This window comes from Acomys minous (genome assembly GCF_964271855.1).
Source record: "Acomys minous genome assembly, chromosome: 15".
Taxonomy (NCBI): Eukaryota; Metazoa; Chordata; class Mammalia; order Rodentia; family Muridae; genus Acomys; species Acomys minous.
The window spans coordinates 90,265,906-90,288,089 of NC_140497.1; the positions used below are offsets into that span (position 1 = coordinate 90,265,906).

The 22,184-nt window shown below is 42.1% G+C and overlaps 1 long non-coding RNA gene across 1 annotated transcript in view; it reads right to left on the minus strand.

Annotated features, from left to right (window-relative positions):
• The window catches only part of LOC311584567, a 262,665-nt gene that overhangs the window by 238,211 nt on the left and 2,270 nt on the right, over positions 1–22,184 (minus strand). The window lies entirely within an intron of this gene.

Genomic DNA, 22,184 nt, shown 5'->3' on the forward strand with positions numbered 1-22,184 from the left:
AGTCATGGTCTCTGTCATCAACCTGGGTACTACTTTGGACAAAAATGGAGAAATAATTATCCAGAGTTACCACCTTAAACTCTAATGTGCTTGTGAGAATTTCAGTGTAGTGCAGACTATAATTCACAGGTCTCCAGTGGGGACCTAGAATTCTAGATTTCTAACAAGTGGTCAGGCACTGAGGATGTCAGTTCAACATGGCGGCCTTTAACTAAATGTGACTTTCTTCATTGAGACTTAAAATAATGAATTAAAACTTGATTTCTTCATACGCATATACAACGTTTAAAAGTAAAAGTAGTCACAGCACAGATACAGAGGGTCTTCATCACTTAATACTTTACAGAATTGAGTTAAAGAATATTTTTAAAAGTTAAGACAAAAATAATCATGCCTTGAACATCAGTAGCAATGTGACCAAATATCTAGATAGGAATAACAGATGTATCCTGAGTGTTTGTGGGAGAAAGAAAGGAGACTGGCTGACGCCAACGCTGTTGACTGACACTGGGAGTAAGAGAGCAGGAGTGAGCTGAGTACTGGTGCATTCTGCTTGGAAGACATTGAGATACGGTAGCCTATGAAACATGTAGATTCAATATACAACTAGTGGAGATCAGGATGGAATTTAGGAGTGATAATGATGTATAAAATGGGAAAATGAAAGATAAGTTTAAGTGGGCACCATACAATCATCATCATCATCATCATCTGAACCTTTTAGACCTTCTGTGGAAGAGTCACAGTCAGTGAAGAGCAGGTAGTAAACACATTAAGATTTTCATTAAAACAAGCATCACATAAGATATGCTGAGTGATCTCTCTCACATACTTGTTCAGTTAGCTCTTGGGGCCAACTGTCTTGCTTTTTGACTCTATGGATTTGTTCTAAATATTTAATACAAATGGTGTACTTTAACATTTCACTTTCATATATATTTTTGATATTCATATAAGTAGTGCTGTGTAAGGGAACCTCGGTAGGTTTTATGGATTGTAGAGGAATGTTAATTCAGAACATGGCCATTCTGCCAAGAGATCACATCCAAAGATCTTCTGGTCTCTGTGATCCGGCTGGACTACAAGTGTGATTTTAATCCAGGAGACAGATAGATGCAAACAGATCCAAGTTCAAGGCCAGCCTGGTATAGAGCAAGTATCAGATAAAGAAAAGCTTAGATCCAGGCATGGTGGTAGATGCCTTTAATCCCAAACAAAGGTAAAGTTAGTTTGTAGAAGGAAGCACCCATGTTTGAAAGTGATGTCTAATTAAGTGGCAGAAAAGGTAATAAATCAGAGATTTGACAAAGTAGGATACACCCAACTCTCACGAGGAAAGGGAAACTACTTAAGGGGCAGTTTTACAGAAAAAGAAGGCAGTTTTACTAAGACAGTAACGGAGAGATGGATTGCAGAGAAAGAACGCGGGTGAAGATGGAACAGGCCAGAAAATGAGAAGAAGCCAGAAGATTAGAGCAGATTGCTGAGTTAGTCTGAGACCAAGCAGAGCAATTCCAGGCAGAGAGAGAAGCCAGATTAAGTCAGCTGGGAGAAAAGTTTGAGCCAGAACAGCTGAGTCGAACCAGCCAGTCCAGAGCCCAGAAAGAACAAGAAATGGTGAGCTGTAAGTCTCAGAGGCTGAAAACATTCTACGCCTAGGTTAGATTGTATAGAGGTTAGAAGCTTCCAGGAGTAGGCCTATGTTAGCAGAAGGCGGCAGTAAGCCTCCCAGACAACAACTGAGGCAGGAGAATAAAAGTTGCTTTTACAATGAATTAATAATGTTTCATTACATGTGAGCAACATAGTTTGGTTTCAATTTCAGTTCTAAGGTCCTATAGGCCACTTCTCAAAAGGCGGTGAGTGGACTCCAGGGCCTTGTTAATCAGAGCATGGAACCCTGCAGGACTATAACGGGACGAGAGCCTCAAAAGCACCTGGACTGAAACAACAGGGGAGGAGCTGGAAAGCTGAGTCAGCACCTGAGCATGCTTGTGCTTAATCATGAGAACTGGCCTGGACCCCAACACCCACATCTGCCAGCCCGCAAACACCTGCAACTCCGGATCCTGGGGATGTGATGCCTTCTCCTGGAGTACCACCAAACACATGCATGTGGGCACATGTGTACACACAAGAATAAAATAGAAATAAATATGTTTAAATAACAAATAAAGACAACCTAGATAGATACTAGAAGGACAGGTGAGAGAGAGACAGAGACAGAGACAGAGACAGAGAGAGACAGAGAAAAAGAGCAAAAAAAAAAAAAGAAAGAAACACTGTTGTATGCTAAGTAACAAGGGAGGTAGGGACACACAAAGTTGTCCAGTGAACTTAGAGAAAAAAATCATTTCAAAATGATTTAATATATGGAGGATAAACGGTGACAAGGAGAAGATACGATGTGGGTCTACAACTCTTTGGAGAGAATTGATGTTAATGAAGAATGAGGTTTTCGCAGCATTGTTTTTAGAGGGACATGTACTATGTAAGAACATTTTTGAAGGTGTGGAGTCACAGACTGTGTTGATGTTCTGAAAACATACCATAGATATGAAGAGATGGATGCTGAATAAACAGCACAAGTAAGTAGGAAGCTACAGGTCCCAGGGCTCGGGGAGGACATGGCACACACAGGAGAAGGCAGTTCTCCTCCCTGGGCATGGAGACGTTGCGGCCACTTATGCAGATACCAGTGCAGAGGCCCATGGGAAGCATTACAGGACAGACTTCTACCCAGTTGACTCAAAAACACACATTACAAATAGAAAACTTAGTTTTGCTTGGGAGCCTGCCCATTAATGGCTGAGCCATCTCTCCAGTCCTAAGAGGGGCTATAAACCAAGGAGGGGTCCAGGGAGGCTGCAGGGATCTCCTGGGAAGGGAGATGGAAGAGCTATTGTGGGGCACTGGAGTGGGTGGAACTGAAACAGGAGGGATCAGCTGGGGAAAGGACGGAGGGAGAGACAAGTGGAGGGGGCGCAAATCAGGGGGCAAGGTGGAAACCCAGTGCACGGGAAACTCCCAGGAATCTAGTAGGGCAACCGTAGACAAGACTACTAGGATGGGGAATACAGAGCCTGAACCGGCCATCTCTCATAATCAGACAAGACTTCCAGTGGAAGGATTGGGACACCGACCCAGCCACATAACCTCTGACATACAATCTGTCCTGTCAGCATGACGTGCTGGCATAAAGATGGCACAGAAATTGTGGGAGTGTCTAAGCAATGACTGTTCCAGCTCGAGACCCATGCCACAGGAAGACGCGTACCCCTGACACTGAACAGACACCAGGGGCTGGAAGGCCCAGAGACCAGGAGAGAACCAAATATGCCTGGCCAAAATGAAAAAGAAAAAAGGAAAAAGAAAAGTCAAAGATATAAAGATTGATAATATTCTGCTAAAGACATAGACTAGTGCCTAGCCCAGCTGTCATCAGATTGCTTCTTCCGCTAACTAATGGGAGCAGATGCAGAGACCCACAGCCAAACATTAGAGAGAGCTCAGCAAATCCTGCTGAAGGGGAGGAGGAAGGAAATGCACAACAAACCTGGACTCACAGGGACACAGAGGACAACAGCCAGGAAGCTTGCATGGGTCTACTGCTAGCAGAGTGAGCAGGGGCTGTTTCTGATGCTTTTTGCCTCCTTTGGGGACCCTTTTCCTCCTACTGGGAGGCCTCAGCCAGCCTCGATCTGAAGGGAGGGGCATAACCTCATTGCAATGATATGCCATGTTTGGTTGATATCCCTAGGAGGCCTGCCCTTTTCTGAAGGAGAAGGGAGGAGGAGTGAATAGGAGGGAGAAGGTGGGAAAAGGGAGGAGGTGGAGAGAGAGAAAACTGTGGTCAGGATAGAATGTATGAGAAATTAAATTAATAAAAATGAATCGAAATTTGATATATGCAGCTATTCGACAAGCAGGAAAGGTAGATAGCACAAATCTTCACAGGAAGTGAAAGTCAGGATGACAAAGGATTCTTTGAAGATGGTCAGGCAGTGCAGAGATGACAGCAGATGACAGAGGACACAGATGGCAGCCAGCCAGATATCCAGGTACAGTAATTTTCACCCAGCAGGCAGTGAAACCTGAATTGCCAATTGCTTGAAATAGAGGCGGCAGAGAGCTATACTGATGCCTGGTTGTGGTCTTATTAATTCAGTATAATCACAAAAGCAGAAACAACACATCTAGAAGCAACAATTAAATATAATTTAAAGGGGGAGTATTTGAATCTAGACTAAATAAGGAACAAAACGAATCCAGAAACAAACAAAGACCTGGGGAGAAGAAAGGAGTTTCAGGAAATACACGACTCTCATCCTGGAAGAGTTTAGGATCTTTTAAAATAAAAGTCTTGTTCACGCAAGGCTTGGGTGTGGACAGATTGCGACCGTCAGTGAAGTGAAGGCTGGTGGCCCTAAAAAAGTGAGGACTTCAAGGGAGAAATGTTCACTACATAGGTATTGATAGTTGAATTATAATTCTAATTGTAACTAAAGGAAGAAAGGCCTGGTCCTAAAGTTTTGCTTCAGGGATAAGTGTTATCAGGCCAGAAGGCCATAGTAACTAGGGGAACAAGAGGGTGATGGTTCAGGGTTGGATAACACTCATGTGCAGGTGATTTCTACAAGTGTCTAAAGAAGCAGAGAAAAGTTGGCATTGAAGGGGCAGGGGAATAACTCAATTGGTAAAGTGCTTGCTACCAAAGTATGAAGAGCCAAGTTCAATCTACACTACTCATGCAGAAAGCCAGACATGGGGGTGCATGCCTGTAATTCTGAGCTGGAAAAACAGAGATGAACAAATTCCCATGGCTTGCCAGCCAGCCAGCTAACTGAGCTGAGTTGGTGAGCCCTAGGTCCCAGTGAGGACCCTATCTCAAAGGCAAGGCCATGACTCCTGAAGAACAACAGCCAAGGTTGACCTCTGGCCTCTAAGTGTATCAGCACACACATACACACATACACATACACACACACACACACACACAGAAATGTTAAAGAACTGACAATGATGCACATGTGAGGACAAAACTGAGAAGTATTCATTCTTTGAGTCATGTACTTAAAAATGTTCTTGAGTGGTTATTCTTTACAGGGACTGAACAAGGGCATCAAGCAATGGGTGGGTGTGTTCATAAAACAAAAAGCCTAGAACACACATATTTAAATATCTAAAATTATATATAAAGTCACCTTTTCGAGGATGTTCATTTAGACAAAAGGCTAACGGCAAAAGATCAAAAGGGAAGAAAGGAATGCTAGCACCCATTATTCAGGCTGAGATTTGTCCAAATCATTTTCCAGGACTAGAAGAGGGGAACAGACCATGTGTGCGGTACACGAATCATGGAGTCATGGAAGGATCCTCAAGTCAAAGGGGTCCTACATATTGCAATGGATGCTATTTCTAGGTACCTATAAAGAAATCCTTGGAGGTGAGCATAGAAACTAAGACATGAGTGGCTCAGATGGCAAAGTGCTTACCACACAAGCATGAGTTTCATCTCTAGAACCCATGTAAAAACAGCCAAATATGGTAGCAAGCACTTGTAATCCCAGCACTGGGGAGGCAAAGACCCCAAGATTAGATGAGGAGCCAGCCCAGCCTGGTAAGCAAGTTTCTGGACAGAATATACTATCAAGAAGTAAGGTGGAAGGAAGGCTCCTGAAGAAGGACAACTAGGGCTGGCCACTGACCTCCACATATACGTACACACATGTGCCGTGTACCAGCACACACACGTGTACCTGCACCCATAGACATGGACATACACACACACTATAAGATTAAGAGGTATGAAATGAGGAAAGAAACATAAGGAAGCATGAATTCACGGCTGAACGTGTGCCTGCTGTGGCAGAGTTATATCAAATTAATGCTTGTGGTGGAAGTAAAGTGAAGGGCAATGCAGAAAGGTTACTGAAAATCTTTAGACAGGAACTGGGAGACGCCAAAACAGAGTGATGTCATGGAAGGCAGGTGTGTGCAAGGGCAGAGGCAGCTGGGGAGGTGCAGCGTAAATGCTTAGGAAAGGGTCACCCAGGACCCCACACTCTATAACACAGAGAGCTGAGATACGGATCCACATGATAAGAGTCCTAGTTAATGTCAGCATGAAACGCTCTATGAGCATCTTGGCTCTCCCTTAGACAGTAGACGAGAGAGAGAGAGAGAGAGAGAGAGAGGGGGGGGGGGAGGGAGGGAGGGAGGGAGGGAGGGAGGGAGGGAGGGAGGGAGGGAGGGAGGGAGAGAGAGAAGAAATAAGAGAGAAAGACTTCCTGACAGGTCCAGCTTATGTTGCTCTATTTGCAAGGTAATTAAGCATCAGATTAAGGGAACAGTGTTGCAGTATTGTGGGTGTTGTTTCTGGCACAGCAGAAATTAGTTTGTGGGCTTGGGGAAAGCCTGGATATAAGGCGTTCTTCCTCCCTCTTCCCCCTGCCACCTTCCTCTGTCCTCCTCCCGCCTCCCCTCTCCTCCTCCCTCTTTCCTCCATCCTGTGCCTCACAGAAGCTCTGAGAGGTCTCTCCAGAGCCTGAGAACGTGATTGCTATCCTCTCCTGACAAAAGCCAGACCCAGACAGCAGCATGTAAAGGGACCTGACATATCCGATCTCCTCAGCTGCTTTTTCACAAGCTACACAACAACCACAAATAAATGCAGAAGTGTCAGTAACAAAATCTCCAGATGATGTGGGAGCAAGAAAGCGCCTGCCGTACTCATGCTGATGCTGACCGAAGTGTGATCGTTTCCTGACGACTACAGCTTGTCTCACAATCACCAGCTGTCTCTATCCTGAGCTTGATGAAGATGATTTCCTTAGCAACCTGAATCTATAGAACAAAGAGTACCTGAGCCTCCTTCAAAATGGATGTATAAGGTAAAACCCAAAACTGCATTGACCTCCAGCAATGTTACATTTGAGGAGGTGTTTTTAGCTTTGTTCACACTCATCCCTGTCTTCCGTGTTCACTGCTGCTTTGTGGTCTCGTCACCTTCTGCACAAGTTGCAGCCCACTACATGGTTCTAAGAGTCCAGCACTTTCCTTCCTTAGTTCTTATACAAAATGGCTGGTGTTGACTCTATACCTGTCACCTGGCCATCAGGAGCCCCCGGGGAGCTTTGGTCCTCCCCTAAGACACTCCCCTCCTTAAGCACTGAAGCTTAGCAGGGGTGAGTGCAGAGCAGGCTGGCAGCATTGTGGCTCCTTCTGTCACATGTGTCCCTTTACCGAGCTAAAACTACATTTCGAATTTTCCCTCTTTTTTATCTTGGGTTCTTCTTGCTTCTGTTTAAGATTCACGTCAGTCAATCTCTTCTACCCGTGCTGATTTCATGCCTATTCTTCTGAAATTATTGCTGCCAACGGCATGTTGTTCACGCTTTGTTCTCGAACAGAGACTTTATTTTTGAAAAAGAAATGTTTCTCCTTTGAACCACTATTAGCGGATATGGCTCATGCAACAGTTGAGGGAGCAAACGCGGGGAAGGTGGCATTTTCTTTTGTAGAGGGCAGAGGAATGGGAGGCTTAGTAGGCTGGGCATTGTTCATTTTGGATCTGGACCACAGCGAAGGAGTTTCCAAGATGGCTTCTTGCAAACTTGGAGTGCATGATTTTTATATCAGTTTGGTTAAATGTCACTGTGTCATTCATCTGCCCGCCCAGCTGTACTCTCACCTCCTCTTTCTCCAGTGATGACACCAGCTCATGTCATCCTCCTATTGGAGGCTCCTCCCTGCTGACCCAAATCCTGCTGGCTTGGCCACTAAAGTGCAGATAATGATTCTTCGTAAATCAACATCAGGAAAGATGTGAGCCAATCAAAACTGTGAGCCATTAAGACACAAATGTAAACCAAGGTTGTGCAAGTCGATAAATTACAGGTGTTCCTCCCTTTATGAGATGGTCATGTGTGGCTGGATATTTGATCCCATCGGGATCCCTGAGACTGTGAACTGTAAAAATCTGTCTTTTGTTTGGTACAGTTGAGCCCTAACACACACCTTTAGTCCAAGAGCCTTCTGTACACAGGACTTACTAAAGTTAACCCTAGGTCAAGAGACAGAGCAAGAAACCATCTGACCGGGATTAAGGATGTTGAGTTGGGTGTTTAAGACAGCTGTAGAAGCAGAGGGAGCTGGTGGAGAGAAGCTGCCGGAGGAGCATCAGATGGGCAAGTGATTGTGCTATGTGTAGGTTATGACACAGGATTAGAGTAGTTGATTTTAGTTTACTAGTAGATTAGTAGTAGTTTAGATTCTGCTTACAGCTTTAAAGAAGTAAAAAAAAAAATATGAAATTTGGAAACAAACCTTAGAAGAGAAGTTAGAAAGGCTTATAACTAAGAATAATAATACTGAGATAGAAGCAGAAGAAAAAAAGGCCAGAACATGCAACACAACTTTGTAACTATAGGGCAGGTCATTACTTGTTTAAAAAAAAAACAAAAAAAAAATGATTTTCCCATCCTGGATAAGGGAACTACCAGATGTGGAAAATTCGCAAGGTCATCAGATACACTACAGTCTCACTGTATCAGATATTGGCTTCTTAGGCCATATAGATAAAATAATTGCTTTTAGCTCTTTAGCTTTTAGCTCTTTAGCTCTTCAGCTCCATGTCCTTTGGCCTTCGGGGATTTTTGAGCTTTGAGCTAGCAAACCTTTGACCTTGGGTTTTTTTGGCCTTTTTCTCCTAGACTGTCAGCTGAGCTAGTGAACCTTTTGGGCCTTTTCCATTGTGACATAATCTGACTAGAAAGGCCAGCTGGGTGCTTTCTCTGCCTCTCTAAGCTAGCAGGTTTTCACCCCAGCATCTGGCTCCTGAGTCTTTACTGGTAAAATTGAATGTTTGGGATTTTCATTTTTAAAAACAGCCATGTCTGGATCCACCATTGGAAGTTGAAAATATGTTAAGCCAAAAGTTCATTGAATTCTGAACTGGAGACATGATTTCTATGGAAAGCACATAACTTTTGCACGATTGTAAAGTCAAAATAGAAATGACAAAGGAGGAAGCCTAGTTTTCATCATTCACAGACATCATTGCTTCTGTGGGAAATTTTTAACCATCTATAGAACACTAGTTGCCTCTAAGAGAAGCAGTAATAAGCGGTACATGATCAAAGCCAAGACATCAGTTACACTTCTCTGCACCAAAAATGAAAATGGTTTTGTAAAAAGCAGTTGTTATTTGCCTTAGAATAAAAAGTATAAAATATATAATTTCTCTGCTCTGGCCATAGAGAGCACTGGTCACTGCTGTGCTTGCTTCTTTGGTTTACTGGAACAAAGAGCCCTAGGCTGGGTGGTCTGAGCAAATAAGCGCAAACAAGCAGAACATATTTCAAATAGATCTAGAGGCTACAGAGTCCAAGAGCAAGATTCTGACAGGGTGGGTTCGTTCTGCAGTCTCCTCCCTTGTCCTTCAGAACTGGCCTCTTCATCTGGAAGGCCGGGCTGACTTGACAGCACAGCTCCCTACCTGTGGTTTCATGACCACCTCCGAATAAGAAAGAGATATCTACTATTTTCCAGCCTCCCACATCTCACCCTCCTCTCTCCTGCTCACTGACAGCCACTCATTTATACTCCTTCAGAGTTGGGAGAAAGAGATGAGTCTTTCTCAAGAGGGCTGTGGCGCTCAGGCCTCCTGGCTTCCGGCTTGCTCTTCCACTTAAAGGTTGGTTCTTTGTTTTATGGTGTTTTCTGTTTGAAGGGTGTACGCATATTCATGTGTGGGAGCATGTATGCATGAGGGTGCGTGGGAACGTGGAGTCCCATCGGCAGTTTTCCAAGGTCTCTCTTTGTCATGCTGGGACAGAATCTCTCATTGAACCTGAAGCCCTTTACCTGCTGGGCCATCTCCCCAGCCTGAGTGGTCGCAGGGGAGAACATCTGATTCCTATTTGCCTGAATGAAGTGATATGTGGACTCTGCTCCGCCCTTCTGTTATAACACACACACACACACACACACACACACAGTAGCAAAAGATAAAATCTCTAGCCATTGTACCTATGGGTACTTCTCTCTTTGCACTGACTTTGAGTTGGCCATGTCAAGAGCCAGTCTTGCCTAAATGATCTGGTTTGTATAGAATACCCATGGATTGACCACAGGAAACCAACCCATCTTCCTCCTAGCAAAGAGCACATTTTAGGCTACTCCGAAGTGGGTCAAACTGTAGTGTATGGACCCCGTGTGACCACATACAACTGTCTGGGTTGTTTCTATTGATGACTCCCTAGGTTTACAGAATGGTACAAAGACCATCTGCCTTCCCCCAGAGCAGTGAGTGGTTCTCAACCTGTGGGTCAGGACCCCTTGGAGGGTTGAGCAACCCTTCCACAGAGGTTTTCTAAGACTATCAGGAAACACAGATATTTACATTATGATTCACAACAGAAGCAATATTACAGTTACGAAGAAGCAATGAAAATAATGTTATGGTTAGGGTCACCACAGCATGAGGAACTGTATTAAAGGGTCACGGCATTAGGAAGGTTGAGAACCGCTGCCCTAGAGCCTGGGGGAGGAGAGGTAGAGAAGGAACGTTATGTTCTCCCTTTTGGATACCCTTACAACCCTTCCAGAGACTTCTCCCTTGGTCTCCCTGCGCTTAACTCCTTTCTTCTTGGATGTTGCAGGTGCTTGGCCTATGCTCGCTCTTCCTTTCTCACTGTTCACTTTAGCTTGTAAAGGGCATGGACCCTTCCGAACCTCTGCCTTTATTCTTCAGTCTCAGTCTTACCAGGGAACGGGTCACATGCCAGTGAGCGTTTGCAAATATTTTCTACCGTCACACTACACCTCTATAAGCAGACAGCTCCTCACTACCTGGATGTCATCAGAGTTCTCCCTGCTGGCTTTTATTGTCTAACCTTCGGAGAGGCGGAGAGTAGAAAGCTGAAGGTGTTTTCTCCTTCTCAGTCTTCCATGCATCCATCTACATCTCATACTGTGCACTTTTCTCCGAAGCTCATCTTCATAAAACTGGGCCTTCATTATCCATTTGCTTCATTTTTTCCAGATGGTAAGAAATAAAAATTAGCCTTATAAATTATACAATGAGAAGCAGAAAAATTTATCCTGCTTTATAGTACCTAGTAAAAGGCTTTGTTCAAAGTTATTTCACAAATAAGATAATAAATACAAAAAATGTTCTAACACTTAAGAAGAAAATATGTTTCCTGAATAATATACTGTAACTACTGAGATGGTGTATTGTAGAAAATATTTATGTGACAGCTAAGAAATTATCTACACAATGAAAGAAAAACTCAACAGTTTTTCTTACTTAGGTTTTATGATGCTGTGTGAATATGTTTGTATGTGTATTCGATGGGCTCTCTATTATCAGAAATCTTCAATTATTGTAAATCTGAAGCTAGTATATCTTTCTGAAACAATTTCTTTTGGTGTGAGACTTTATCTTAGCAAAGAACTTAGACATCTTGAGGTTTGCTTTGTTTCTGTTTAATGTGATTATTTTGTCTTAGCAATTGTGCACATCCCATTGTAATTATTGTCAGCTTAAAGTATGAGAGCTTCAATTAGTTTACCAATTATACATTAAATTACTACCTTAAATGAGCCTAGTGGAAAAGAAACATTTTAAAATCCTGAGATCATCACTTGTTTCCTCAAAAAGAACAAAAACAAGGGGCTAAGAGAAGGCTCACTCATGAAGGCAGTTCCAGCTAAGCCCAAGTTCCTGACTTTCAGCTTCAAGATTCCTTCATCCAAAGAGACTTGTTGTTGGACCTCCACGTGTACACCATGGCACATGCACATACACACAACACACACACACACACACACACACACACACACACACACACACATATAGAAGATAAGTAAATAAAATGAAATTTTAAAAGTCCAAAAGTTGATCACCACACACTGACCTAAATACCAAATTTGCTTGAAAACTGCCAGCTGCTCCTTTAGATAACAACCATAACTTATTGTAAGGTGTTGAATGTTTATATCTGAGTGTGTGGTGCTCTTGGATGTGGAATGGAACGTAAGACTAAAATAACTCTTGTAAAGTACAAGATATGAAAAGATGTTAAGGACATTTATAGACTAGACTGTAGGACAAATAAGTGAATGCTCTTCCCACAATGAGCCTCCTTTTTAACTCTATCCCCTTTTACTTAATGAAAAAGTACATTTTGTGGTTCCTGAATTTTTATGAAATGTCATCATAAGGGCTTGTTATCAGGGTTGGCTTGGTGGTAACCTAGTGACTAGATAACTATTTTACTGTGTAGGGAAATCTGATCCAGTGCCTGCTAGTGGTCTGACAAAGACAGACAGACAGCATGTTACAGCAGAGCTCAGTGGAACACTCTCAACTCATCTCACCAGAAAAGTCTTTCTAAACCAGCTGTGTCACCACCACCAACCCCGTGCCCCAGGACCGCTCTAGGCATTTTAAATAAGAAGCCTGAGGCCTGCTGAGGGATGGGGCGAGGATGTCTTCATTCTCAACAGAGAAACATGAGGAAAGATAACTTATCATCCTTTTCTAGTAAGACACATGCAATGAGGTCATCTGCCCACAGGTCTAATGTAAAAGGCACCACCAGGATGACAAGAGAGAAAGTGGAGGTGGGGGCGGTGGCAGGAGAAGAATATCCTGAATATCTACACTACCCTTGAGTCACCACACTAGCCAGCACTGGATTGCATCCTGACTCTTGCTGTTGTGTGAAATAATCATTTCTACCTTCTTTAAGATAATTTGTGAAAAATTTATTATCACATGTTGACAAAAATACCTCAGTTTAAAAGTATGCAGAAGTACTGGGCAGACGAGAGAAGACAAACGGGAGAGGGTGCTGTAGTGGCGAGGCCATCAACAGGAGCCCCAAGGAGGCGGCTCCAGAGTAATGCAATATGAACTTTATTCTCAGCAGTGATTAGAAAGGCTCCTGCCTCACTCTTTAGTGAGGCCACAAATGGGAGAATTCAGAATGTGTAAATTCCTAAGTCACTCCCAACATGAGGGCTTGCTTCCGTCAAAGGATTATTTGAAGTGACACAAAGCATCATCTTAGCCCTTCACTAGGAAGTGATCTCCCTCCTAGTTCAGCGTCACTTCCCTATTTCCATACCCCAAACGTTTATTGAAATTGTTCCAGGCCTTGAGTCTGTCATTAGTACTGAGAATAAAATCACTGTGTAGAAGGAATGGTTCCTCGTTAGGACATGTTCTGAGGCAATGGTATCAAACTCTAGGATGCACTGTAGTGTCTAAATGTATGACACAACTAATAAGAAGTTTGCACACGCAGTAGGAAAATCAATACAGACTAAAATAGATGACCTTGAACTTGGCTTTAAGAATGGGTGGAAATTTATCAAGTGCTAATCTTGAAAACATAGACGTATTTGCTATATAGTGTTTTTAGAAATGGGATGAAATTGACACGATGCCACTTTGAGTAACTACTATGCAATTATAGAGCTCGCGTGGCATTAAAGGAAATTCCAGAGCCAAGAGGGCATTAAGGGTAAGATAAAATTTAATGTTGTGTCTGCCGTTTTTGAGGAGGATATATTTTTCACAGTGGGGTTAGAGGTGGCGCCATTATCCACTTAGTAAAATTAGTTACTGTTAAAGTTATTTCAAGGAAAATTTTAGCTACTGGTATCAGTTGGAAGAAACAAAATATCTAGCAATTTCTTTGTGGTATAGAATGGAAATTTTGGATGTTTGCTGTGATCACTCTCTTCTCTGTCACAGTTATCTGCATGACTTCACCATGCTCACACCAGGCACGTGGCAGCTGGCTAGACTGTGCAGAGCCAGAAACACTGGGGACACCACAGCATTCCAGAGAGTTAGATTCTCTGGATCCAACAACAACAACAACAACAAAAACAGAAATGGAATCACTGGAAACTTCTCCAAGATGAGAGCAGGCCGAGACAGAAGACTTCCTGGAGCTAGGTATGGGAGTCCACTTTTCCTGTGTGGAATCTCCATAGAGAAGGCCACCCACAAATAAGAAAGGTTGCTAACAATTTCAAAAATGATCTGGCCTACCATGACCACCTGCTCTTACCAGCAGAAATACTGGCCTCGTTTGCATTTTCTATTTTTTTTTTTTTGTCTCTTTTCCAAAGAGTGAGAGGAAAGTGGACTAAGCTAAAAGTTCTTTATCTTTGGGAAAAGAAAGCATTAGCAGCAAAGTATGTTCATAATACTTTCTGCTTTTCTCTCTTCAATACAGTAAAATTGATTTTAACCATTTTTAACATAAATTCTCATCCCATAGGAATAAAGAAATTGCTAGAAAATCAAAAGGTTTCCCTCTGCCCCACACCCTCTGCTGACTGGCCTAGTCCATGTGCACAAGGCAGGCGACAGAACAGTCACATGCATTTGCTTTAAAGCTTGGCCATGTTTTATTTATTTGAAATAAGAAAACACAAAAGTTATTAATTCTCCTCTTTGTGAAGTTTTGCTGAACAAAGATTTATCATCTGGTGATCTTGACTTGTCTTTCAGGAAATTATAAACTCATAAAAAATCTCCCTGAAATTTGACACCTTTATGAGAGATGTGTATTTATTCTGAGAATCCTGGCGTCATGGTCTCTCTTTCACAGACATCATGTTAGGACACACTTGTTCAGCCGACTCAGGTTCTGCCCTGTGAACCCTAAACTAAAGAGCTCAGATGCCCACAGACCCAAACTTTACTTTGTTCTGGATTTTTCCCTTCACAGCTATTTATTTTTAAAAGTAAATAATTCTCAGTGCATCATCTTTCATTTACCTTCAACAGAATTTACACTGCTGACCCCTTGGTGACCTCAATGTTCTTAAAACCAATGAAAATGAATTTACACACGTTAGTATGAAGTACATAACTTCTACTGACCTCCCTGCATCACTTAAACTGATTGACACTTCCCATTTAAAAGTATCTTCTTACTTGCTATAAAATATAAATAAGATAAAAATTTAACTTTCCTCATTCTTTTTAAAGACTTTTACCTTCTCCTCCATCAATTCATTATAAAATTCTTAATTATTCTAGATTGGTGATTGTAATTATTAACAAGATCACTGTTTATTTCAAATTCTGGTTTAAAACTAAATGGACATTGAGTTTTCTTGCCTAGTTCTTCTGTTGCCCCTCAAAGTCAAAGCCCTCGGCTTTTGTGTGGTCACACATTTTCCCTAGGCGATTTTCTTACCACGTATCTATGATGATCCCCAATCTTATTGATTCAATCATGATCTCATTCAAAAATCAATAGGAGCTGAAAGTTATAAAGTGAAAAACAACTGTCTTCCCAGTCTAGAAAGAAAGGATAACATCACATAAAAACTAAAGAGCAATGAAGCAAATCTGAACTGTGTATGGTGCCTCACACCTGTAACCCAGGACTTGGGAAGAGGGTAGAAAGGCTGCTGGAAATTCACGGCCAGCCTGGTCTGTGGGGGGAGATCCCATCCTACACACATGCACACATACACACACCACCAACACAACGCCACCATCACTGACAAAAATAATAAGAAAGCAAAACTTTGGGAAAATGTAAGAATATTTGCATATTTTTCCACCAGAAAAAAATTGTGTAACTTTTGTGTTGTTTAGTTGCATCTTTAGCTTTATTTAGGCAGAGAATCATTTACTATAATTTTATTTTAAGATTATAATATTATTATATCATGTGTTCCTTCTCTTTTCTTCTTCCAAGCACTTCCACATATCTGTCCTTACTCTTTTTTAAGTTCATGACCTATTTTTTTAACTGTTGTTATATTGTATAAGAAAACTGATGTTCATGTGTGTGTCTCTGTGTGTGAAATCTTAAATACAACCTGGCCAGTACAGTAACATTACTTGTATGTGTGTTTGCTGGACTGACTATTGGCACTGGACAATTGATGGCTTTTTTTCTGGGAAGGCCATCTCTTCCACTCCCAGCATTCCTCAGTGGCATGTGTGTGGGGTTCTTTGTTAGGACTGAGAGTTTATGGGCTTTCTCTGCCCGTTCTTTGCATGTTTGATGGTGTCAATCTTGTTCGGCTCTTACAGAACAGTCACGTAAGTGGGACATCACACGTACAGTTTCTCACATTACTGGAAAGCACAAACTCCCTGATCCTCCAGCCCTTACAATCTTAACACCTTCTCTTCCACAGTGTTCCCTGAGCCTTAGGTACTGGGTGGATCTCCTGGGACTGGGCTCCACAACCCTGTGTTCTGACTGGCTGTCGTTTTCTGTAATGCTCTCCATCTGTTACAAAGAGAAGTTTCCTTGATGAGGACTGAGGACTACGTACTGAAAGCAAGGAAACAAATAAATAGCCAGTAGATTGAAAGTGAGCAAGAAGAGGTAAATGGGAGAGTTTGGAGGGAGAAGATGGAAGACAGAAAATGATGTGGTTATAATCCTAAAAATTGAAAAATAATTTTTAAAATGTTATTCCTTGAAATAGTAATATTCGTTGTTGCTGAAAAAAACTAGAATTTTGTATATTTTTTAAAGCAATAAATTTGGGGGATTTATTGTGACGGTATTTATTCTAACAGAAAATAGCAGCGTTTTTTAAATTACATGACCTTCTGTGGTAGACAAGGAATATTCTGATTGTATAATATTCAAAACACAATTAACATTTAAGGTTGAACCTTGAAAAAGAGAACACACTTCTGTCGTGGAACCTCAGAAGCAGATAGTCATCAAAGAACAGTGCGCTGACTAAATGGTGGGGGCACAGCTTGAGCCAAAAGTAGGGGCTGGCACATTGGGGCTTGAGAGCAAAGGAGCATGGGAGGCAAGGGTCAGAACACAGGAGCTAGTTCACAATCCCACAGGGAATCACTGTTCTATCCTTTAAAAACACTCTTGTGCATCCCTTTACGATTCTTTATTAGAAATCTCAGTTTGACAGGAAAATACACAACCTTTCTGCTACCTTGATATTTTCAATAACTTCTTATGTGAAACAAATCACATTATCACTATTTCCGTAAAGACAAACTAAAACAAAATGCCAACTTCAAATTTATTTTTATTGTTCATCTTATTCTTCATGGCATTCAAGCTCTAATGTACTTTCTAGGTATGATCCTATACAGATTAAGAAGAGGTCTCATGAAGAAATCAAATTTGTGTGGATTTTGTGAAAATTTCCACCTGCATATTGCTTCTCGGGAGATGAGTTCTCTGTTTCGAGGGAAATCGCAGCAATTTGAAACTGGATTTCAATTCACATCTCTGACCCTCTGTATTCAAATATGCCTAGAGGAATGTGGCAGTGAAGAAAGCCTCAGCATCGCATCCTTCTTAGCCATTACTAAAGCCAAGTCGCCTTTAGACTCAGCCCCTGTACGCAGAGCCTTATAATCACGGTGTGGTGATCCACTGGCTCTTTCCTTTTGTCTGCAGCATAAGAGAAGTGGTGAATGGTGGCCTTGAAGTTGCACAAATAAATGCATTTCCACACTGAACTCAGACAGAATGGACACGTTCTGGCTCTCAAATATAGCAAGTCAGAGAGACGTTTAGTCAAGTCATGTCTTCCTGTTGCTCTTGAAACGACTGAGATGTGAGAACGTTCTTGTTCAGTTCACTTCATACGGTCTCACAGAACCCCTGGGAAGTATGACCTCTGCAGAAATGGACTTCGAGAAGGAGAACGGGGCCTAACCAGCGACCATTCAGGATTTGGATACAGTGGGAAAACTGACTTTAGGGAGGAAGACTGAAGTTGTTCCACCTTCTTTGCAAATTACACTCCTCCACTATAGTGGGCCTGTGTATCCCTAGCCTTCAAAATCCCCCCCCCCCCGACTATCCTATTTAATGATAAAATGAAGAATGAAAACAACGTATTTAATTTTTTTCACCCAGCCCTTTGTTACTACTCTGGGAAAAGGAACAAATTTGTAAGGTGAGAGGGCAGAGAGTCAGTATGTATTAGAAACAGTGAGATGTGGACGAAAACATGAGTTTCTGCCAGCCCTCTGCAAGCCTTGGGAGATCCAGGTGCATGGCACTGTATTAACTAAGATTTTAAACTACTAGCTAAAATTCTAAACTTCAGTTAGGAGTTTTCTCTAGCTAAACTGTCATTGCTGGAAACAAGGTAGTTCATTTTGGGAAAAAAAAATTATTATGGTTTGGTTGAAGGAGATACAAAATGAAGGCTGATCCAGGAAGGCTGGCTGGCATCTCAGCTGCACATTGCTCAGGCACAACTCTGCATCAGTCATTCCTTAAAGATTTGGTTCACCTGAAAGCTAAACTTGATTCTGGAGGCCAAACAAGTTTCATCTTTTTGTCAGATGATTGTTGTCCAAGTTAGCTTCAGGGGTCAACTTGGTGGTCTAGAGTCACCTGAGAAGGAAGCCTCCATTAAGGAAAGGATAAGATCGGATTGACCCATGGCATGTCTGGAGGGACTGACTCGATTGCTAATTGAAGTAAGAGGGCCGTGACCACTGTGGGCATCACCACTCCCTGTGCCTGTGGGCCTAGGCTGCCTTAACCTATTGCTATGAGGAGACACCATGACCAAGACAACTTATAAAATAAAATGGTTGTTGAGGCTCGTGACCCCAGAGGGTGAGAGTCCATGGTCACCACGGCAGAAAGCATGGCAGCAGGCATGCTGGCGTGGTGCTCAGAGCAGCAGATAAAAGGTTACACACTGATCCGCAAGGTGGAGGCAGAGAGAGCTAGCTGGGAATGGTGTGGGATTTGAAACCGCAAATCCCACCCCGCGTGACTCACCTCCAGCAATGCCACGCCTCCTAATCCTTCCCAAACAGCTCTACCAAATGAGGACCAAGTCTTCAAACATATGAGCTTAAGGGAGCCATTCTGGTTCAAATTACCAAATGGGCTCGCTAAGAAAACCAGCCAAGCAGGAACCTGTGAGCTAGCCAGAAAACAGCTTCCGCCATGGTCAGCCTGTGCTTCTTGGCTGTGCAGTGGGTCCCTTGGTCAGTGGTTTTGCTGTGTGGCATGACAAGCACAGCTGCCTTGACTTCCTTGGCTTCCCTCAGTGATGAGCTAACCTGGAAGTATAAAATAAGTAATTCCTTTCCTCACCTAAGCTGCGTATGCTCAGGGTCTTTGTCGCAGCAACAAAAGGGAACCTAAAACAATAAGTTTAAAAAGGGGGTAGGAAGTAGTTTCTTGGCTGTCACAAACAAACATGAGCTGACCGCAGGGTGGTTCTTTTTGACATATTTAGGACTTTGTGTCTCTTAAGCACTTTGTTTTTTTCTCCTCTACTCTGACTTACACAGGAACTCTATGGCTAATTAGTGAATAAAAGTCGCCCCTGATTGGAAAAATAAGCCAGAGACATAATCAGGGAGTATGCATGCATGCAGGCATGGACGTCAGCAATTATTATCTGCGATGAAGACTGTTTTTAGAATGAAGCACTAACGCAAATAAGACGCGGCACTCACAGACCTCAAGACGCCAGTGTCTTCCGTTAAGTCTGATATGAAGAGTGCAGAAATAACTGCTTACACTAGAGTTTTTTGGTTTTTTTTTTTTTTCATTTCTTATTTTGTCCTTGTCTTTGTTTCATTACTCCTTTTCACTTGCATGTTCTTACGAAAAAAAAATGTCAAAGGGGAAGGTTACATCATGTGAGGTGATATACACAGACCCCATTAGACAGAAAGCCAGAGCAGCCCTAAGTGGAAAGAACTGTACATGACAGAAGCTTCACAGAAGGTTAAGTTGATATTAAGAGAGAGAGAGAGAGAGAGAGAGAGAGAGAGAGAGAGAGAGAGAGAGAGAACTGTGTGTCTGTGGCTGTACAGGGAAAAAATAAGCATGGGAAAGTAACAAAATGAACACAGGAAAGTGACAATAAGTTATGATGGAGCATTCTACCATTTTATGGTTTTTGGGGGGGTGTTTTTTGAAGGAGGTTGATTTTTTTTTGTTTTGTACTTTTTTGCGGGGGTTGGTTTTGTTGTTGTTGTTTTGGGTTTGGTTTTGTTGTGGTTGTTTTGCAGTTGCTGTTGTTGGGGTTTTTGTATTTTTTTTTTGTTTTTTGTTTTTTGTTTTTTTTTGAGACAGGGTTTCTCTGTGTATCTTGGCTGTCCTGGGCTCGCTTTGTAGACCAGGCTGGCCTTGAACTCACAGCGATCTGCCTGCCTCTGCCTCCCGAGTCCTGAGATTAAAGGCGTACACCACCACACCATTTTAAATGAACAGTATGTGTCTGTACAACTTTACACAGAAGCAAGGAATGTTAGGAAGACCCACATGACAAAGAATAGGAATCTGTAGGTATTAAAAAAAGAAGAAGAAGAGCCCCCAACAGGAGAGTTTTCCAAAAGATAAACATAGCCAAAAGAGAGTCATCCCAAGTTGACTTTCAGGAAAGAGTTCAGCTCTGGAAGATATGAAGACTATATCCTTGCAAAGAACATGAGAGTTAGAATGCATACTAAGTCGCAACTGGACTCCCAGCCCATGGAAAGCATGATATTATAACACGTCATTTAAAAATAACAAATGTGTGGTAACAGAAATTTATCGATTCTAAACTCCTTAGCTGAGGAGGTTGTGAACACACTACAGTGATCCCCTGCCCCCCAGTTCCTGATCTTAAGCCCATATTAAGTAAATAGCTTTCGCTTAAATTAATATCACTTTTGCACAAACAATTCTAAGAGTTGACTCCTTGAAAAAAAAAGTTTAAACACTGAATGTTCAACATCTAGGGGTATATGCCTGATATAAAAAAACATCCAGCCCTTTTTGATAAGGTCAAAATACAACATGAATCTAGTGGGCTTGATAAGGCATGAAGTTTATGATGTTTATCATTTCATTCCAAGTTATTGTCTAAAATTTTCTATTTTTTTTCACATATAACCATCTGTCTTAGTTACTTTCCTATTACTATGGTGAGTTGACCAGGGCAACCTAATAAGTTTGTTTGTTTGTTTGTTTGTTTATTCAATCTAAGAGTTTATTTGGGACTGACAGCATCCGAGGTTGGAGCCCATGATAAACATGGTGGGAAACTTGACAACAAGCAGTAATGGCTCTGGGAGGCAGAGGCAGGCAGATCTCTGTGAGTTCGAGGCCAGCCTGGTCTACCAAGTGAGTCCAGAACAGACAAGGTTACACAGAGAAGCCCTGCCTCAGAAAAAGGAAGGAAGGAAGGAAGGAAGGAAGGAAGGAAGGAAGGAAGGAAGGGAGGGAGGGACACCAAAGAAAGAAAGGGGCATGGGCTTTAGAAGCCTCAAAGCCCACCCCCAGTGACACACCTCCTCCAACAAGGCCACATATCGTAATCCTTCCCAAACAGTTGCACTAACTGGGACCAAGCATTCAAATCTACGATCCTGAGGGAGGGGGGACTACTCTCATTCAAACCACTGCATCATCCCTGTAACCATGGGCTTTTGTAACCATGTCTCAGCTCCCAAAATAAAGACTCTGAGACTTATTATTTATGAATAAATGCCAAGGCCATAAGCTTTGGCTTCTTCCTCAACTAGCTTTTAAATTATTTCATCAGTTTATCCTATTTTATGTGTGCCACATGGCTGGTTACCTGTCCTCAGTTTCATGCATCCGTCTTCCTCAGATTCTGGGGCGAATCTCTCTGACTCTGTCCCAGAGTTCATCTCTCTCTGCTGGAACTCCCACCTGCAATTTCCTGCCTCAGCTAATAGGCTATCAGCTTTTTAGCTTTTTCTCTCTTTTTAGTCCAATAAAAGGCTCTTCCTCTTATATAATAAACCATAAACAGTAAGAACAATTATCAAACAATTACAAAAACTATAACGTAAGAATTGCATTCCTGGTGCATTTGGCAACTTCAGGGGAAAGTATTCTACTAGCTGTCCTATCTTAGTGAGCACAGAGTCTGTAGTTAAACCATTTTCTATCACAGCTTGCATTTATCAACCTAAAAATCTACTTAGATCTAAAAATATCTTTTTAAAACATTTTCTTAAATCCTGAACAATTGAAGCTTAATTATGAGATTATAACTATCTAGTCATCAACCCCACCAGAGAGTTGAGACAGAATAAATATTACCTGAGTTTGTAGGAAGTGCAGAGCAACAGCCTCTATAACTATAGAGACTGGCAGAGACAGCTGGCTGCCAGGACAGTCGGCCATGTTTTCTCTGCAACA